This window comes from Sphaerodactylus townsendi, linkage group LG09 (genome assembly GCF_021028975.2).
Source record: "Sphaerodactylus townsendi isolate TG3544 linkage group LG09, MPM_Stown_v2.3, whole genome shotgun sequence".
Taxonomy (NCBI): Eukaryota; Metazoa; Chordata; class Lepidosauria; order Squamata; family Sphaerodactylidae; genus Sphaerodactylus; species Sphaerodactylus townsendi.
The window spans coordinates 28,305,816-28,321,316 of record NC_059433.1 but is presented as its reverse complement, the minus strand read 5'-3'; positions in this window follow the sequence as shown (position 1 = coordinate 28,321,316).

The window sequence follows — 15,501 nt, the reverse complement described above, 5'->3', positions numbered from 1 at the left end:
ATATAAGCTAGCTACTTTTTTGTAGCTCTATGGAATACTGTAATTTCCCCCCATAACTTTTAATCTTAAAATAAATTTTGTACCCTCTTTGAGCTTATGTTCTGATTAAACGTATCACCATCCAGAGAAAGTTCATGCCGATCACTCCTAAGGTACAAGAATTCATAACTCAGATAATAGGAGAGACTTTGGTCATTGAACAAAGAAGCTAAACCAGTAATGTACCTTTTAGTACCATACAGATGAACATTTCTAAGCCTCATAACCCACCTGAAGATATATGAATTGGTCTATCAAATTATTATTTCCCCAATGATGTTAGAATAATACAAGGGGCTATAAGGCCATGTAGTCCAACTTCTTGCTCAATGCAGAATCAGCCAAGCATCCCAGACAAGTGTTTGTCCAGTCAGCAAGGAGGAGCTCACACCTTCCTAGGCAGCTGATTCTGCTGATGAACTACTCTTACTACAAAAATTTCCCCTAATATCCTGTTGGTACCATTTCACCCATAATTTATGCCCATTATTGTGAGTCCTACTCTTTACTGCCAACAGGAACAGCTCCCTCCTCTTAAGTGACAGCTTTTCAAACACATAAAGAGAGCAATCATGTCTCCCCTTCTCCAGACTGAACATTCCCAAGTCCATCAAGCCTTTCCAGAGAGCCAGTGTGCTGTAGTGGTTAAGAACAGGTGGATTCTAATCTATAGAACCAGGTTTGATTCCCCACTCCTCTACCTGAGTGGCAGAATCTTATCTGGTGAACCTGATATGGTCCTGTGCTCCTACATTCCTGCTGGGTGACCTTAGGCTAGTCACAGTTCTTTGGAACTCTCTCAGCCCCACGTACCTCACAAAGTATCTGTTGTGGGGAGAGGGAGGGAAAGGAGCTTTAAAGCCACTTTGAGCCTCCTTACAGGAGAGAAAGGTGCGATATCAATACAAACTCCTGCTCCTCCTCCTTCTGAGAGAGAGGCCCCTTCCGCACACGCAAAATAATGCGTTTTCAAACCACTTTCACAACTGTTTGCAAGTGGATTTTGCAATTCCGCACAGATTCAAAGAGCACTGAAAGCAGTTTGAAAGTGAATTATTCTGCATGTGCGGAATGAGCCAGAGAGAGCGAGAGAGAGAGAGAGCACAATCATGTCCCACCTCAGTCTCCCCTTCTCCAAACTAAACAAGCCCAAGTCCATCAAGCCTTTTCTCATAAGTCTCTGATCATCCTCATCACTCTCCTCTGCACCTGCTCCATTCTGTCCACATCCTTTTTGTTCTGTCTATGCTGATCATTTTAATTAGAGCATTTGAGAGAGATGCAAACAAAAACCAGCTCTTTGTTGCACAGGTTCACTCATTCCATACCCTGGCACTTACAAAGAATGCTTTGTAGCAATCAGCAAAGCACCAAGTATTCTGTTCTTTTGACAATATGTCCAGAGCACATTTTAAGCACTGCTTGTAACTACATAAAGGCCTTAAGAGACCAATAAAACAGTACAAATGTTCTGCGTGCACTTCAAGAAGTCAAAAATATCCAACCCAGTGTTGTGAGATTGTCCTCAAACATCATTCAAGAAATGAACTACAGCCCATAAATCTTGCAGATCATTGTATAAGAGTTGCTAAATGTGCTGCTCCTCCCATAAAGTTCTCAAATTGTCCCTTGGACATTGATGTTTCCCCCTGGAGTCATATTTCTTTTATGTCAACCAAGGCACATAATATAACAGATTTCTCTAAGAAAGAAAACAAATGGAAAATTAACGGATTGATGAAAGATGTATTTGTTTCCAAACACAATCTGACTGTATTGCTGTTTTAGTTACTAGTCAAGCTGACTTATCCAGATTCTTCATTTCCCCCCTTCTGTAGTCCCAATCCAAACACACAGAAGTCATGCCTGTTTCATTGATTTTTAACCTTCTGGATCTTGACCTTTTCCATGCTGTTTTTTTGCCTCGGGCTTGATGCTGTTAGGAAATGTTTTTTCTTGCTTTCTCATAGCATTGTGATGCATCTGTGTGATTCCCCCAGTTCTTCCAACCAATTTTGCTGCAAAATTGTATGAATGATTGTAGCAAAATCAGGATGGCTGCTATATGGTCAGGAAAGGCTGCATTTTCCAGGTCCCACTCAGACAGCAGTCATTTTCATTCCCTATTTCTACCTTGCCCCTGATAATTGGGTGGCTTTTTGGGGGAGTTTTCATACCAACATGTTGATTTAAAAGTCTATCAATGGTTGGAGAGTGGAGGGAATGTTCATGGTGTGGACAGGGAGATGGAAATGTAGAAAAAACTTCCATCTAGATACCTGCTGCTATTCACTAATGGTAGCCACGGTAACATTTGGGCTTCCAAGGAAACATGTTGATGGCAACAGCCCATAATTGCAAAACATATTAATGCTGACTACTCTTGTAGGAGCCCGCACAGAAATTAAGGCCCTTGATGTAACACTAGAAAGAGACAGATGGTAATGCAAAGAACAGGGCCTTTTTTGCTGTGGCACCCAAACCATTAAATTCCCTCCCCAGAGCTCTATGCATAGTGAGATTTCAGTGCCTAGTAAAAGTTATTTCTGTTAATGCTGCCTTTTCCTCTGCTTTATGATTGGGGAGGGGGCAAATTTCTCCGCTTTCTATGCCTTTTGCTGCTATGATGTATTAATAAGGGCTCTGAATTATTCTTGCCTATATTTTATGACCTTCCATGAAATCATGGTTTTTATCTCTCTCTCCACTTAGGTTCTTGTTTTAGCTGTTGGTTTATTTGAAATACACAGTAACAGCTAAAATAAGAACCCAACTGTGTCAATTAATGTCTATGTAAAGAATTCTTCATATTTGACATTCTGTCTATATTGGAAGCTGCCTCAAGAACTGACTAGCTGGGAGACAGGGATACAAATGGTCTTGAAGAAATAACTAGGGAGAAGAATTCCTGCACCAAGGGCCCCTTCCACACACGTAGAATAATGCACTTTCAATCCACTTTCACAATTGTTTGCAAGTGGATTTTGCTGTTCTGCACTGCTGCAAAGCGCATTGAAAGTGGATTGAAAGTGCATTATTCTGCAAGTGCAGAAGGGGCCAAGGTCTTAATCACTGACCAAGGCTAACACAAAACAGTTCTCTTCCCATTCCCCCAAGGATCAAGGAGGATGTCTCCTCTTCTGTTTGAAGCAGAAGATGGCTTGTGGGACAGGACAGACCACGTAACTTTGGGTGGGAAGATCAGTTCATACTGAAGAAGTAGGCCAAACGAAGAATGATTCTGGTGAGGAATCTTGGAAGTTTCAGTGAACTGCTTAGAGTTCTTTCTTGCAGCTGGCTGTGTTAGTGGCAGCAAAGAGCAGCAGAAGACAGCACTAGCTGGTTCCCTTTTTGGGGTAAGTTGACGTGGTAGCTTGGGGAGGCAAGCCCTCAAGTCTGGCTTCTAGAATTCTTGACCTGAAACATCTACAGCCTTCTGCTGAGATAATTGATCATGAAAGCATCCCTGACAGGAATTAATGAGATCTCTGTAGTGGTTATTTTCATTTGCAGACAGCTCTTCTGAATTAGATCAGATATTCCCTGTGGTGCAAGCATTTTCTAGGGAAAAAATTCTGGTACAGCAGTTGTACCCAGAAGCTTCAAGTTGGATGGAGATGGAGATCCCTGGGTTTTTGCACAGAATACTTTGTTAGTCCTCTCTTTTGATACTTTATCATAAAGTGGCACCACTGCTGCCTCAGTAACAGCATTTCTGTGCCAAGAGAGGTGAAACAAATCCATTCAGAATTTCCTTTTGCCTCCAGTCAAATTACTCATTGTGAGTTAAAAATATTTCACTAAAATAGTCAGATGATCCTGCTAGGCTGATGTGCAGAAGTTTGAGAATCAGGAAATATTGTAGGCACCAGATGTCATCACTAATTTGGTACAAGATATGACCCCACCACCCCAGCCTCAGGGCTGGAGAATCATGTAGCATACAGCTATTTGTCAGGGCATTTTCAACAAAGATACTGAAATGGTCACTGGGATGTTCTGTGTTTCCAAGAGGATGTCTTACTGCCCCATATTTTACCTTTTTACAGTTGATATTTCTTGCTCTGAGCAGCTTTTTAGTGTGGGGACAGCTAAATCCTCAGGAGTAAAGGCTGAATGTTTTATTTTCTGTAGTGCTTGAGGGGAAGGCCATTTCTTTCTGGAAGAATGGGAAAGCGGGTGTTGTCTAGATCACTCACTTTGGTGCTAGATAAGTAGGGTTAGGACCTGAATTCAAAATGGCTGTTTTCTCCATCGGATATTATGTGGTTTGCTAACTCGTTACATAACGTTTCTAAACGATGTGCCTCCTTTCCCTCAGCATTGCTTCTGCTTTTAATTGTTTGCCTAAATAACAGGCCCTTTCTATCACCTTGGCTCCAGGCTGGGAAAGGCTTTTTCTGGTGAATTCCTGACATGCAGCTGTTAAAGCTACAATAATCTTCTGGGGGTGGGGGGAAGCAGCAATTCTGCTTAGAGTGTACCTGACCATCACACTTTCCCCTCTATGTCAGGCTTTAGTATTGTATTACAGGCATGGAGAGAGAAAAAACTGAGAAGACCAGATGGTAGAACAAGACAGCATATGTTTGACCTTCTTGCCTGTATTGGAGGCTGCAGTGATGATCCCAGCCTGCTGGGTAGAGGAAGAAAAGACCAGTCACCTGCACAGCTTGGTACAAACCAACCCATGCCTCAGTTGCCTGCAGTTCCTTCTTGGTTGCTTCTTAATGACTATGGCTAATTGCTTCATATACTCACTGACTGCAGAAGAATGTTCTGAGTGCAAAGAGCCGTGCATACCTATAGGTCTTTGAATGTAGAAGAAGAAGAAGAGCTCAATTATGTCAAAAAGGAGAAGAGTTTGGATTTATAGCCCACCTTTTTTCTCCTGTAAGGAGACTCAAGGTGGCCTACATGTTCCTTTCCCTTCCTCTCCCCACAACAGACACTTTGTGAGATAGGTGGGACTGAGAGAGTTCCAAAGAACTATGACTAGCCCAACGTCACCCAGCAGGATTGTTGGAGTGTGGAAACACATCTGGTTCACCAGACAAGCCTCTGCCACTCAGGTAGAGGAGTGGGGAATCAAACCTGGTTCTCCAGATTAGAATACACCTGCTCTTAACAGCCACACCACACTGGCTCTCTCCATAAATGTACAGTTCTCATTCAGCTAGGAGCTGTACATATAAGTTGCCAGCCTCCAGGTGGGACCTGGAGATCTCTCACTAGTTCTCCAGTTACAGAGATCAGTCCCCCTGGAGAAGATGGCTGTTCTGGATGGTGGACTCTATGGCATTATACTCCACTGAGGGCCCTCCCTAACTCTCTCCAAGCTCTACATCCCAAATCTCCAGAGCTGCTAACCCTATCTACACACACTAACTTGCTTCTGTTATGTACATGCCGCCTTCACTGCATTGGAGGGTGGAATTTGTTTATGCAATGATAAGACTACGAAATCCATCATGCAGAGTGACCCTTTTAAAAATACACTCTTCTTCTTCTTCTTCTTCTTCTTCTTCTTCTTCTTCTTCTTCTTCTTCTTCTTCTTCTTCTTCTTCTTCTTCTATTATTATTATTATTATTATTATTATTATTATTATTATTATTATTATTATTATTATATTGATACAAAACAGTTATACACAGCAAACAAGATCAATATGCTGGATTTTGTATTACATCACACGTCGGACACTTCCCAAGCATCTAGGACTGTGTGATGTATCGACGAATAATGCGTGCAGAGCCGAGTAGGGTGGCCTTTTGCAGCTGACATATGGTGATTTTGTCAGCGCCAATTGTTTTTAAGTGCCGATCAAGATCTTTAGGCACTGCACCCAGTTGTTATTATTATTATTATTATTATTATTATTATTATTATTATTATTATTATTATTATTATTATTATTATTATTATTATTATTATTATTATTATTATTATTATTAATTCAACTTGATAGATCGCTCTGCCCCCAAAGAGTGGTTTACAACAGAAGCGGTTGCCCCTACCTTCTGAGGATGAGCATGCTGCACCCAAGAACGGGCATCAAAACTAACTTTTCCTCCATAAGATTTGTCTGTCCCCTTTTGTTGCCATCTAGTATGTCCTTCATGCCCCAATAAAGTTGCAATTGATGCAGCTGACACTGTAATTGTCCTGCATTTTCCACATGTTGTGTATCCTTCCATTTTTAAAGACAGTTAAGTACTGAATGCTTCCCAAGCTTAGAGTCTTTCAGGGATTCCTGGCCTTCTAGCTGCATGGGCTGTTACATCCTTGTGGACAGTTGTATGTAAGGTGCTGTTTACCATTGAGATAGAATCAAGGAAAAAGTTATTGGTTAAAATTCAGACTCAAGTGCTGGAATGATGGTTTGCCTAGTTTTCCAGATTTTTCTTTGGCCCAACCTAATTTGACATAACTAGGTTGTTGCTAAATTAGTTTTAAAGTACTTTATGCATCATTAAAAAAAAAAGGAGAGGTAAAGGAAAACAGAGCACCTTAACATTTTTTTCCAGAATGCGGTATCTAAGGGCACTCCAGATGTCCCTAAACTAAGAAACAAATGCCACCCCCCCCTCCCCCGGATAGGTGAGGAGAAAAACACTCCTTGTCTTTAGAATGCAACAACCATGGTATACAATGGGAGATGAGGCCTCCAACTTAATTGAGCCTTCACATCTTGCTTGGCCCTGAAAATGGGATTCAGATATTCACAATCTACCCCTTTTTCACATAGTAGGCTTCTCCCCAGCCTCCATCTCAAATTATCTAATACTGTCAATTTTCCATACTACTGACACTGTTGTAGAGAGGCTGTGTTTTGAACTTTTCCTCTGACTATGGTTCAGCTAGAGGGATGACTTTAAAGATCACAGAGACTTTCTGATGAACTAGACTCAAGAGCTCCTTCTGCCTCTGATCAAACAGCCTTTGCGTTCTCTTCTGATGATGTTTGCATAGGAGAACCTCCCACACTCAGAACACCCTTTCCCCCTCCCTGACCCTGCAGCCCTTACACTGACATCATTTGTAAGACACAGATTACTTGGCTTTCATAGGTAGGAGGCCCTTGTAGATTTACTCATGCGAGGCCTTTGTGGTTCTATGCCATCAATTGACCTGAGGTTATTATCATCTGAATACTTGCCGCTGATTTGCTTATGCAATCAAGGATTGACTCAGAATTTTGATTTATCTGGAAAAAAAAGGATGAAAATTTCCAACAAGTTTAGGAGCTCTTGATTCACTTCCCTTTCATTCTGAAATAAGTGGTGGTGAACTGAATAGCCACTTCTGTGTCTGTACACAGGGGCAGATTAGCTAGGAAAAATCCTAGTTGGCTACTGCTCTGGAGGGCTGCTTGTCTCAGAACTCCACCCCTGTAAAGGAGCAGGGAGAAATTCTTAGAGCCTTACTTACTGGCTGCACCTTATTGACCTGGGCCAACCTAGATGGTGGCTGGAGTTCTCCTGGGCTTACAAATTATTTCCAGACAACAAAGATAGGTTCACCTGAAGAAAAGGAAGGTTCACTGTATGACCTTACACCCCACTGAAGTGTCTTCCCTCCCCTCCCCTCCCCTCCCCAAACCCTGCCTTCCTCAGGTTCCACTCCCCAAATCTCCAAGTATTTCTCAACCCACCGCTAGCAACTCCAACAGTGGGGCCAGCAAGCAGAAACAAAATGGCACCTCCTTTCCCTCTCTTCTTTCCACATCTCTCCATCGGGTGAGGAGATATTGGGGGGTAGGAGGTGGGGCTTTTTGCCGTGGTTGTTTCTGCCTTCCAGTCCACTCCTGTCTGTGCACCAGTGCAAATAATAGGCCTGACAAAGCTATCCAGCCCAAGAGAATGACCCAATAGTTATGTGGAGCCAGGAGTTCTCTTGGAATTATAATTCATCTCCACATGCCAGAGATCTATTCCTCTGGGGAAAATGGCTGTTCTGGAGGGAGACTATATGGCATCCTATCTCTGCTGAAGTCTCTCCCTCCCCAACACCATCCTTTTCTGGACATTACACTGAAATCTCAAGGGATTTTTTAAGCGAAGCTGGCAACCCTACCAATAGCTCAAAGCGGAAGTGCTATTAAACAAATGTAGAAAGGATATTTGTCCTCTCTCTGTGTGTGCTCCATGCCTTGGGCAGTAGCTTTCCAGTACTGAAAAAGTTCTTTCCTGGCCAAAACCTGATCCTAGAGGTCACTAAACCCAATCCTTATGTAGGGAAGAATAGGATCAACTTGATCCTGGTTGTGAGGGGTACCAGAACCTTTTGCAGCCTGGTGTTATCTTTCTATGTACACTCCTTGAGTGAAATGAAATCCATATGGCACTGTTACCACCTCTGATATATCACTAGTCAATCATTGTACTTTCCTTACTGCTTGAAGATAGTGTTGAAGTGTTTCCTGGAAGATACGAATCTGGAAAAACTATAGCAACTGAGATGGCATTCAGTTCTTAAGAGAAGCACAGCATCTTGTTAACAACCCAAGACAGCCAAAAAATTATATAACCGAAACAGACGTACAAATCCTTGTTCTGGAAAACAGGAACTATAATCTGAAGATAACTGGGCCAGGGTAAAATTACAAAGTAAATCGTGATAGCTTTGGATTAGACCTCAAATAAGCAAGGTTGGTAGGCAAAGAAAATGAGATGTCTTAATAGTACAACCCTATACAAAGTTATTCGAGACTAAACCAATTGATTTCAATGGATTGGGACTGGGATAACTCTGTATAGGAGTGTATAGGTAACAATCTTATGTCTCCATAAAATATTCTCTGGATGCCAAGGTGTGTTTTTCGTTCAGGGGCAAGACAGATTTAAACTCAACAGGTAAGAATTGCTTTCACTGTGTTAGTTTCCTAAGCGTCTCTGTCTCATTTTGGTTTTTCTGGTGCAAGGTACTAAAGTCACTTGATAGGAATTAAGACTTTGCTAAATAATTAATTAGCATTTCAAAAATATGCCTTAATTGCCTCATTTCTGGATGATGGATCATAAGGAGAAATTATCTCCACAGAGGATGCAATTAAATCCTGCAGCTCTGAGGGCTTTTACGTAAGGTTATTAACATGGTTTTTGGCCTCTGACTAGGTTAATGGGTATTTAATATCTTGGCTTTGTCTAACCCTGGAGTCATAAGTACTTCATAGCTGAGTATAAGCTCATTTTTCAGCGTGGCATATGGAGAGTTGAATAGTTGCAAATATCTCAGAAATTCACAGAGTTACTGGGACCACCAGACCATCAGTCTTCTATTCAAATTGAGGACCATTCACCTGCCCTGATGCCAATCAAGTTATCATACTGAATTCTTCTCAGAAATGAGAAGACACACATCAATACATGAATAGCTCCAGACTAACTCCATGGAAACGAATGGATTTTTTTTCAGAGCGCAACAGGGCTCACTGTTGTTCCCATTCATCTCAATGGAACCTACCAGCTTTTGTATAGGTTCTAAGACCTTAGTGTTCATGGGCAGCTTCCATCACATTTTTTTTAAAAAATGTTTCTTAGTGTACCCCTTCAGTGCAATCATATCACTGCTTCATCACTTTCCAAACTCTGATGGGATCAATCCAATTCAGCTAATAATATTCCAACAGAGGAGCCAGTCAAGCTGGAGAAGGCTCTTTAGGTTGGAAGAGAGCTTCACACTTTCCTCATTGGAGTGGTAGGATCCACCCAGGAACATTAGCTCAACATTTAGAACACTTTATTAATTGGAGGTGGCAGGATCCACTTAGGATTGCTAGCTTGCAGGTGGCAACTGGTAGGAATCTTGGAGGACGAGGACATGGGTGTTGATATCAGTACCACAATATTATATTACTTCTGGGGAAAACCTGAAAGTGATGTCATGTGTCTCCAGGAATTGCTAGATGCTCTATGGTTGTACCATACAGTTTCTGGAGATTCATAGATAAGTATAATGTCCCTTCTGGGTCTCCCCCAGAAGTGATGTAACAGGGTTGCTCCAGCTGTGTGTGTGTTTTTTAAATTTTCTCCTGCTGGCTGGCAGAGCAATGTTGGGTAGCTGAGGTTGCCAGCAAAAGGTCTGTGACATACCAGGAAGCCTAGTAACTCTAGATCCACTCCACTATCTGCAGTTTGCAGAGCTACATGCCAGAGACAGGTCTACTAACATAGTGGGAAACAGGCCTCAGTGACATTTATTAAGCAGCTTTTAAACAAACATTCTCCTAACTGCTTGGGAGAGGCTAATATATGAGCAGTCAACTTGCTTGGGAGAATGTCTACATGATACATCTATATGGGTCTTTCCCATAGAGTAGCATAAGAGTTGAGCATGCTTTATTGTTAAATTCTACATAGCATTTAGCAATTTTAAAATAGAAGTATACATATATACATATCCACACCCCTTTCAGTATGTATGAATGCGCGCACGCGCGCACACACACACACACACACACACACATACAGAGAGAGAGAGAGCAAAATAAGCTCATTTGATTAATTTGCATGGAGAATGAGTGGGTCTTTCTTCCATAGCTGCTGTTGATTTTCCATTTATCTACACATAAGGTCAACGCTCTGTTTGGCACCGAGAAAGCAACATCAGAAAAGAATCTTTCTCCTTGTCTGACCCCTGACTCACTCATTCCTTTTCTCTGACTGACGAGATCACAAGCTTGAAGAATGTGCTCTGTTGATTTTCCCCCTGTGTCCTGTTTCTGTTATTTTGCCTTTTACATGTCAAACCATATTGTAGACAGTTTTGGAAATGCTTGAGGATTGCACGGTCTAATGGGATTCATGCTCATTTTAAAAAAAAGGATTAAGAGAAGATTTGTTTTATTTGTTGATTATTGTAATTCTTTTTTTAATTATAGCTGTTACAAGTTTCTGGATTTTTAGTCTTTATTCGTTTCCATCAAGTTGCATTGTAAATATTTTTTATTTTTTTTTCCTTTTCAACTCAGTTTGGGTAAAATTCTCAGATTGCACCCCTTATTTATATACTCTTCCATGCCTATTATTCCGGCAGATATCAGAGATCATCCCTGCGTTAGAATCAGTTAAAGGCACAGGAAGTGGAATGAAATTCTCTGGAGTAACAGCCATCAGCCCAGGTAACTTCCCTGCTGGTTTTCTGGTGGAGTAAAGACAGTGTCCCTATTTTAGACAATTAACATTCTCATATACACATATGACATTAGTATGTGTGGCTTGCCCTAGAGAGGATCACCATTTCTCCCAATAAAACCATTGCATACTCTAAGAATATAATCAATAGGATATGAAGGCATCAGATGTTCTTTTACTTTGCTCTGGGCTTTCTCTTCAAGGTGCTTGACTGGATTTTAGGAAGACAGTCCAGGAGAGCATGACAAGCAATATGAAAATAGCATCTATAAATAGCAATCTCCTTGGCCAGCTTCTGAAGAAATCTTTACAGGAGAATGCAGTGAATGATCCAGAGGAGAATACTGTACCAAAAAAGACAAAGAAAATCTGGCAGGTGGCAATCAGAAAGGGAGCGAATAACAGGTTCTGGAACTGCTTGATCGCAACGACAGGACAGCTATGAAACAATAATTAAAAAACATATCTTGGTTGCTGAAACCAGACCTTTGCAGCAGACTGGAGAATCTATGGTGACAAGACAATCTAACAAGATGGCGCCCGGAGCGGATGACTTAACTACGGAGCTCTGGTAATTAGTTAAAATTAGTTAGTTTAGGGCCTAGGGAATTTTTTCCCCTATCATCTTTTGCAGTCTAGTGGTCTTAGCAAACTTCACTGGATGCTATTGGACATTTTGAACCTGCTTATCGAACTTTATATTCCACCAACCGTGGGGTGAACTGCGGGAGAATGGAGTGGTGTGATGTTTCCATGCCTCCTCCTTGTTCGCCTGCTGTTGGCTCACAGTGCGTGCAACATAAGAACATAAGAACAAGCCAGCTGGATCAGACCAGAGTCCATCTAGTCCAGCTCTCTGCTACTTGCAGTGGCCCACCAGGTGCCTTTGGGAGTTCACATGTAGGATGTGAAAGCAATGGCCTTCTGCGGCTGTTGCTCCCGAGCACCTGTACTGTTAAGGCATTTGCAATCTCAGATCAAAGAGGATCAAGATTGGTAGCCATAAATTGACTTCTCCTCCATAAATCTGTCCAAGCCCCTTTTAAAGCTATCCAGGTTAGTGGCCATCACCACCTCCTGTGGCAGCATATTCCAAACACCAATCACACGTTGCGTGAAGAAGTGTTTCCTTTTATTAGTTCTAATTCTTCCCCCCAGCATTTTCAATGAATGCCCCCTGGTTTCTAGTATTGTGAGAAAGAGAGAAAATTTCTCTGTCAACATTTTCTACCCCATGCATAATTTTGTAGGACTTCAATCATATCCCCCCCAGCCACTTCCAAACTAAAGAATCCCAAACGCTGCAGCCTCTCCTCATAGGGAAGGTGGCTCCAGTCCCTCAATCATCCTTGTTGCCCTTCTCTGCACTTTTTCTATCTCTTCGATATCCTTTTGAGATGTGGTGGACCAGAACTGAACACAGTACTCCAAGTGTGGTCGCACTCAATGGCTTCTATATAAGGGCATGACAATCTCTTTGTAGTTTTATTATCAATTCCTTTCCCTGATTATCCCTAGCATAGAGTTTGCCTTTTTCACAGCTGCCATACATTGAGTTGGACATATTCCTATGGAACTATCAATTAAGACTAAAATCCTCTCCTGGTCTCAGACTGATAGCACTGACCCTGTAGCTGCAGTATGTGAAGTTTGGATTTTGTCCCTATGTGCATCATCACTTTGCATTTGCTACATTGAACTGCATTTGCCATTTTTTAGCTCCACTCTCACCTAATTTATCAAGGTCCGCTTGGAGCTCTAATCCTTTGTGGTTCTCAACACCACCCTGCCATAATTTGGTATCATCTGCAAACTTGGCTACCACGCTACCCACCCCTACTTCCAGGTCATTTATGAATAGGTTAAAGAGCACTGGTCCCAATACGGATCCTTGGGGGACACCACTCCCCACATCTCTCCATTGTGAGAATTTCCCATTTACACCCACTCTTTGCTTCCTGTTTCTCAACCAGTTTTTAATCCATAGGAGGACTTCATGCAATGGGCTGAGAGGCACCCCTGAAACTCCTGGATGAGCCTGGCTTGGGGGGGGGGGTCAGTGGCAGAGGCTCCCAAACAACAATTGGCTGGCCAGACCAGTACAATAGGCACTTGGTAATATTTTGATTTTTATTCTAAGGGAGAAGGTAGGATTTTAATTATTTTAATAATAGAAAAAGACACCAAAGATCTTTTTCACTACTCAGTTACATTTTACAGTTTTTCATTGCTGGCTGGTTCATCACTAACTCCCATTTATGAAGATGAAGAGAAATGAAGAGGCATTTCTTAAGAACTACACAATCAGTTCCAGAGATTAATGTGTTAACCCCATTTCGTTGCAAAATTATTATTCACCTCCCATCTCAGTGTTCTTTTTCTTCCAACAGCATAGGTAGGACAACATACGCATTTAGCTCCTTTGGTGAAAACCTACTGGTATCAGGTACTTGGACATGTGCATTCACCCACCCTACTTTCCAGAGCTAGGTAAATCAGGATGTGACCCAATGGTAGGATTCAAATGATTTAACAACTGGTTCTGAAAGAACTCAGTGGTGGGATTACAACCAGTTTTATGAACTAGACAAAAAATTAGCTACCGGTTCTGTCAGAGTATCAAAGTGCCTCTGTAGACATATTGTGTGTCTTGCTAGATCAGTCTGATCTAACTGACAGTTCACTGACAGCTACTTGATGCAGTGAGCTGGATCAAACCCGGTTCTGGCCAGTTGGTACTAATTTGTGTGTGACCTTTAAGCTGATTGGTCAGCTTCTGTATATATGTGTGAACAGCTGCAACTGTTCTCTCTCTTCTGAGCATGCTGTGTTGGCGAAGTAATGCTGTCAGTCTGTTCCACGACTTTGTATATATCTTCTTGTGATTAGCTGCAACTGTATATAAACTATACTTCACTGAAGAGTAACTGCTTCTTGTGGTGTTTCTCCTGGTGTTGCAGCTAAGTCCTAGGGCTGCTTCTCCTACTCTCGGTAACCAGCACTCCGCTGTGTGATTGGTCTACTCGCTAACAGGTTCTACCGAATAGGTGCAAATAGGCTGAATCCCACCACTGATGTGGCCCAACTAAAACTGCTTTTGCTTTGGTTTTGGGAAGATTAGCTGCGTCTGATTGACAATTATCTCATAATTCTGATCATGGTTTGCTTGGGATGGTATCTTTGTAGACCCTTTTCTTGTCTTTTTAAAATGATTTCAGACTGCAATTCAGCAGTCTGAAATTTGCCCTGGCTAAATCTTATAGGAACCCATGGGACTTCAGTTTGTCATAGCAAAGTCCTTCAATTGATCTCTGAGCCCTTCCGGGGAGGACGGGATACAAACCGAACCCACCCACCCACCCACCCACCCACCCACCCACCCATCCATCCATCCATCCATCCATCCATCCATCCATCCATCCATCCATCCATCCATCCATCCATCCATCCATCCATCCATCCATCCATCCATCCATCCATCCATCCATCCATCCATCCATCCATCCATCCATCCATCCATCCATCCATCCATCCATCCATCCATCCATCCATCCATCCATCCATCCATCCATCCATCCATCCATCTTAGTGGAATTTGACAGAACTTTAGCCCAATCCTAATGGCAGGATGCAGCACCACTTTGATGCCACCCTGATGCCTTCAAGAGGGCTTCTCAGTAGTGTGGGGAGGTAAAAAACAAAAAAGGCTGCCTGCCAGTGAAAAGCCATCCCTTGGGTTTTATGGGCTTACAGCACCCAAAAGAGTGGCCAAAGTCCAAACCCCCAGCGCTGGCATTCCAGCAGGCAAAAGTCAGGAAGCCAACTAATGTTGGCTCCACTCCTGGCCACACCTCCAAAATTGTATCGTAAGCCATCTGAACAGCTCCTTTTGGGCACAAAAGGAGAATTTGCCAAACCAGGGCCTTTTCTAGGCTGTGCATTGGTTTGTGCAGACTCTGTAGGCAGCTACTTCATCTTGTTTGGATCAACTCTAGTGGATTACTCATTTCACCACATGAAAAAGTGAGTATGTTTTCCTGCTGATATTTTGCTGTGATGTGTCTGATAGGATGGGCTATAAGACAGTAATCAGTGGAATGGCCAAGGCTGTCTTTGCCAGCCATGCCTATCAAATTTTAACAGGGAATCGTTCTCTCTCCCCCTGCCTGCACCTGCTCATTCAGAGATGCTGACAGAGGCCTCTGATGCAGACTTCTGCCTGTACCCCAGAGGCTATAATTTGGCATCATTCCTAACATGCTGACTCATCAATGTCCTGAATAAAATAAGTACGGCCTTTTTCTAGGCCAAGGAAATTTAAGTTGA